Below are 5,951 nucleotides of genomic sequence, written 5' to 3'. Positions count from 1 at the left end.
CCCAATTCTCTGTGTGTAACTATTAGAGAAAGCACCTGCCACATAGTAGGTACTCTATGTCCCTTTGCTAATTGAATGAATTGATGTTGAGGAGGACTGACAACTCATTTGGGTTTGGTACAAGATACAAGTCATCCTGATGAACGCATAGAAAGAAGAAACTGGCTAGGAGTCAGGAGATCTGGGTTTTAGTTCTGGATTTAGTCATTTTTTACCTTTTATCTTGGGCAGGAAGTCACCTACTCATTGATTCATTCATTGAGTTATTCAAAGAGCACCGAAAGTATCTACTTTGTGTCTGACTCTAGGCATTGAAAGCTGAAGAATGGGCACAAGTGAGACAGACAGAAACATACCCAAATGGTAAAGAAGTTTTATATAATTTAGATAAGAAATTTAATAAATATTAGAATATAGAGGTGCTCTGAGATCCCTCATAAACTGTTTTGCGAACAGAGAGGATGGGATGATTGTCTTAACCTTCCTTTGTCCAGCCTGTCTGGGCAGTCTAATTTAAAAAAATATCCTTAGAGTGCATATACATTGCTTATATCCTGTGACACTGGGAATAGCGAACTCTGCTTCGTTCTGAAAAGTATGATTGCATCAAGGAGTAAGATGTAGGACATATGGTCGCATTTAAAGAAAGCACGTCAACTAGGTTTTCCTTGATCCCATCCACTTAATATCCTCCAGGTGAGTTTAGGAGGCACTTGCGCCTCTGGGTGGGAGGAAGGCTGCAGCCCGATTGCTGAGGGGGGATGCACAGTGCCCTGTGTGGGACTCAGGGTGCAGGAAGCAAGCCAAACTCTGCCTCCACTTTCTGCTCTGCTTCTGCTTTCTGCTTTGCTGGAGCCAAAATAATAACATTTATTCCTTATTCTAGAAGTATCCTGGGACTCAGCTCCCATCTTTGTTATGTGTGTGCCTGTATTTGCAAATGTACATTTGCATAGTTGACAAAGACAGAGAAGATACATGTCAAAATGTTAATAATAGCTGTCCACTGAGTTTTTACTATGGATCAAGTGCTTTAAAAATATTATTCCAGTCTTCCTCTCGGTCCCATATAGAACTCGAGTTGGAAGAGGCGAGTCCGGTCTCAAAATGGAGGTAAAACCGCCGCCCGGTCGTCCCCGGCCCGACTCCGGCTGTCACCGTCGCCGCTGGGGGGAGGAGGGCCATGATCCAAAGGAACCAGAGCAGTTGAGAAAACTGTTTATTGGTGGTCTGAGCTTTGAAACTACAGGTGATAGTTTAAGGGAACATTTTGAGAAATGAGGCACACTTACAGATTGTGTGGTAATGAGACATCCCCAAACCAAACGTTCCAGCGGCTTTGGTTTTGTGACTTACTCTTGTGTTGAAAAGGTGGATGCAGCTATGTGTGCTCGACCACACAAGGTTGATGGGCGTGTAGTGGAACCAAAGAGAGCTGTTTCTAGAGAGGATTCTGTAAAGCCTGGTGCCCATCTAACAGTGAAGACAATTTTTGTTGGTGGTATTAAAGAAGATATGGAAGAGTATAATTTGAGAGGCTACTTTGAAAAGTATGGCAAGATTGAAACCATAGAAGTTATGGAAGACAGGCAGAGTGGAAAAAAGAGAGGATTTGCTTTTGTAACTTTCGATGATCATGATACAGTTGATAAAATTGTTGTTCAGAAATACCATACTATTAGTGGGCATAATTGTGAAGTGAAAAAGGCCTTTTCTAAACAAGAGATGCAGTCTGCTGGATCCCAGAGAGGTCGTGGAGGTGGATCTGGCAATTTTATGGGTCGTGGAGAAAACTTGGAGGCGGTGGAGGTAATTTTGGCCGTGGTGGAAACTTTGGTGGAAGAGGAGGTTATGGTGGTGGAGGTGGTGGCAGCAGAGGCAGTTATGGAGGAGGTGATGGTGAATATAATGGATTTGGTGATGGTGGCAACTATGGCGGTGGTCCTGGTTATAGTAGCAGAGGGGGCTATGGTGGTGGTGGACCAGGAGGATATGGAAACCAAGGTGGTGGATATGGTGGCGGTGGTGGAGAATATGATGGTTACAATGAAGGAGGAAATTTTGGCGGTGGTAACTATGGTGGTGGTGGGAACTATAATGATTTTGGAAATTATAGTGGACAACAGCAATCAAATTATGGACCCATGAAAGGGGGCAGTTTTGGTGGAAGAAGCTCGGGCAGTCCCTATGGTGGTGGTTATGGATCTGGTGGTGGAAGTGGTGGATATGGTAGCAGAAGGTTCTAAAAGCAGCAGACAAGGGCTACAGTTCTTAGCAGGAGAGAGGGCGAGGAGTCGTCAGGAAAGCTGCAGGTGACTTTGAGACAGTCGTCCCAAATGCATCAGAGGAACTGTAAAAATCTGCCACAGAAGGAGCGATGATCCATGGTCAGAAAAGTTACTGCAGCTTAAACAGGAAACCCTTCTTGTTCAGGACTGTCATAGCCACAGTTTGCAAAAAGTGCAGCTATTGATTAATGCAATGTAGTGTCAATTAGATGTACATTCCGGAGGTCTTTTATCTGTTGTGTAGCTTTGTCTTTTTTCTTTTTCTTTTCATTACATCATGTATATTGCCCTGTAAATTGTGGTAGTGGTTCCAGGAATAAAAAATTAAGGAATTTTTAACTTTTCAATATTTGTGTACTTCAGTTTTTCTATATTTTAGTACAGAAACTAACAAAATGCAGTTTTGAACGTGTTTCCTTGTGAGTTAACAAGTAAAGAAGATCATTATTAATTACTATTTTGTATGAGTTTTGCTAAAGTTAACTGTAAAGAAACACCTGCTGACTTGCCGTTTAAGGGGAGTCTATTCTTCCCATTTCCAAACCATAATACGAATGGGCACTGACATGTGGAGAGAATAGATATGTGTGTGTTTGCAATGTGTGTTTTAGGTAAATAGGATTGGGTATTTAAATTAGCATTTGTGAATTGAATAGCATTAAGATTACCTTCAAATGAAAAAAATCTAAAAATTTCTATTTGGTTTTTGTACATTTTCTTTTAAAATGTAATCATATGATTTTAGTGTGTTATACTTGCTGAGTCCTAGCTGTGTTTAGGACATCTCCATTCTGTGTTTACCTTGGTCAAATTTGAACTGCTGCCATAGGTTTTGGGTGTAAAGAATGTTTACTGCACTCCATTTAAATTCAGAAAAGGGGTAGTGGATGTTTTCCCTCTCCTACGTTAGAAACCATTCTTAAAAACTTTTCAAAATATAGGACCATTAAGCCTGCTATATCTGAGCAAATTAGTGGGTACCTTTTGTTTTTCTTTTTTAAAGCACAAGAGGCCCATCAGTTACTTTCCTTGGTTTAAATTTATATATATATATATACACACACACATATATATATATATATATACATATATATATGTATATGTGTGTGTGCACATATATATTATAATATATATATAATATATATAAGTTTTCAGAGTAAGAGAATAAAAATCATGCATTATTAAACCCCTAAAAAATATATTATCCCAGTTATTCCTCATAACACATGGATATGGCTAAGTATTCTCCCCATTTTACAGATGAGGACCATTAGGCATTGTTAGGTGGAGGTGCTTGCCTGAGCTCAGTGCCCAGCCCTCTCTCTGCCAGGTACCGGGGAACTAGAGTCCTCTTCTGTGGGGAGCTCCCGGTCCATCAGCGTCTCTTCCCTCACAGTCCTGATGTCATCTTTTCAGATGAGAACCAAACCCAAACACAACAGACTATTAAAGTATCCATGATTAAGTGTCCAGTTCCTGAAGGAATTGTAACAATCAAGGCAGGTCAAGATGGGAGTGTGGGCCACATTACTTCAGTTATTCAAAATATGTATATAAGATTTAAAATAGCCAGATTTCAATGTTAAAATATTCTAATTTTTGAAAATAGAAAAAAAAAATGGAAAAAATGTGACAAGAGAAAAGAAAAAACAAAAAATATAAGACATTAGCCACGAGGAAAGGAAATGTGATCATAGACATAGAAAATTACAATAATTATAGGCAAATGCAAGTGTAAATCTACAGCAACAGATTTGAAAACCTAGAAGAGATGAAGCATAAATAGGTGCAATAGGAGATGAAACACTTGAATAGGCCAATACAATTCTTTTGATATAGTGCTGTTGTATTTAGATTACCACTTCTATATTCATCAACAGGTTTAAAGGAGGAGAGCACATGATCTGATTAATACAGGTTGACAAGACATCCAGTAAAATTCAGCAGGCTTTCCTAATAAAATTCTGAAGAAGAATAGAAGGAAATAGCTAAATATGATAAGTACTATTTGTCAAAAACCAACAGCAAATATTACAGTGGTGACACATTAAAACATTTCCATTTAAATCTGAAGCAAGGCAAGGGTATCCACTATCTCCATTATAATTCAGCATCATTTTGGAAGTGCTAATAGGTTCTGTAAGACCAGAAAGTGAAATAACTTGTACAGGTTGAGCCTCTCTAATCCTAAAACCTGAAATCTGAAATGCCCCAAAAATTGTTGAGGACCGACATGTCACAAGTGGAGGATTCCACACAAAAGCACTTAATACAAACTTTATTTCATGTATAAAATTATTTGAGATACTATGTAAAATTACTTTTAGGCTATGAATATAAGGTGTATATGAAACATACATGAATTTCACATTTAGATTTGGGTTCCATCACCAAGATATATCTTACATATATGCAAATATTCCAAAATATAAAAAGAAGTCTGAAATCTGAAACACTTCTGGTGCCAAGCATTTTGGATAAGGGATACTCAACATGTATGAAATTTTGGGAAAGAAGAGATAAAATTGCCCCTTTGGCTGATGCCATAATTGCTTCTAGAAAACCCAAGTATTCTAGAGATGGTAGCAGAGGTATGTGAATGCTGTCCTTGGAGGTGTGTGCAGCACATTGGCACTGGCTGAAACGTGTGATGGTTAGACATGGGGACTCAGGCCTCAGCCTCTCAGCGGACAAATGGCAGAATGAATAGAGTGTCTGCAGACCGTGGAATATTGGGCAGTCATTAAAGAGAATGAGTCAGAGTGATACTACCTGACTCAAAGGGATTTCCAGGATGTATTATGAAATTAGGAAGGCGAGGTGCAGAGAAATCTGTGTAGCAAAGTCCTGTTTTTGTGACATAAACTGTGCCTCTTGTTTGAATGAGCATGAAGAAAGGTACTGGGAGATACATGCCAGGGAGGGAGATGGGGAGGTGAGGCCAAGTAAGCCAGACCAGACCAGACCAAATGAGATCAGACCAGATCAAACTAGACCTGGCCAGAGCAGACCAGACCAAACCAAACAAAACCGAACCAGATCAGACCAACTAGTTCTGTCCAGATCAGACCAAGTCAAACCAAACCCAAACACATCGATTGTTAAAGTGTCCATGATTAAGCAGCTTGAATGACATCCCTTTTATGTTATGTATGCATGTGTCTGTGTATAGATGCATATAATCATAGATGAAATGATAATCATTGAATTATTGGTGATAACAGCTCAGTGTATGGGCTCTTGGGTGACTTTATTTCCCTTGAACTTTTTATGTTGTTTGATTTAAAAAAATATAGAGATTATGTATTATTTACGTAATTAGAAAAAAAAATGGAAAGTTTTTTTTCATTGTAGAATGGTTTTTGGGAAAAGGAGGGAAAAAAGGAAACTCTCTATTCTGCAAGTGCCAGTATAAGGAGGCCACTGTCCTCGGTGGCCCTTCTACAGCCCACTTTGGTGAGGCGTATCTATCGCACAGCCCGCTGGGGAATGCAGAGGCCAAACACTGACCGTGTAGACCTCAGGGACCCTCATGTACACAGTATGTTTCTGGGCTCCAGCCGCATTGCAGTACATCTTCTGGCTTCTCCTCTGAGCCTCTTCCCAGAAATTTCAGGAGAGAGAGAGGGAGGGACTGTAGGCAGCAGAGTGAGCTCACAAGTC

At 39.7% G+C, this 5,951-nt stretch overlaps 1 pseudogene across 1 annotated transcript; it reads left to right on the top strand.

The window, feature by feature from the left end:
* The first annotated feature begins 1,107 nt into the window (after nucleotides 1-1,107).
* LOC108287660 lies at nucleotides 1,108-3,305 on the top strand (annotated as a pseudogene). Its single transcript, XR_001818429.2, has one exon. The product of XR_001818429.2 is annotated as a heterogeneous nuclear ribonucleoprotein A3-like (transcript).
* The last annotated feature ends 2,646 nt before the right edge of the window (nucleotides 3,306-5,951 follow it).

Source organism: Cebus imitator, unplaced genomic scaffold (genome assembly GCF_001604975.1).
Source record: "Cebus imitator isolate Cc_AM_T3 unplaced genomic scaffold, Cebus_imitator-1.0 Scaffold350, whole genome shotgun sequence".
NCBI classification, from domain to species: Eukaryota; Metazoa; Chordata; class Mammalia; order Primates; family Cebidae; genus Cebus; species Cebus imitator.
This window is presented reverse-complemented; position numbering and strand designations above follow the sequence as displayed.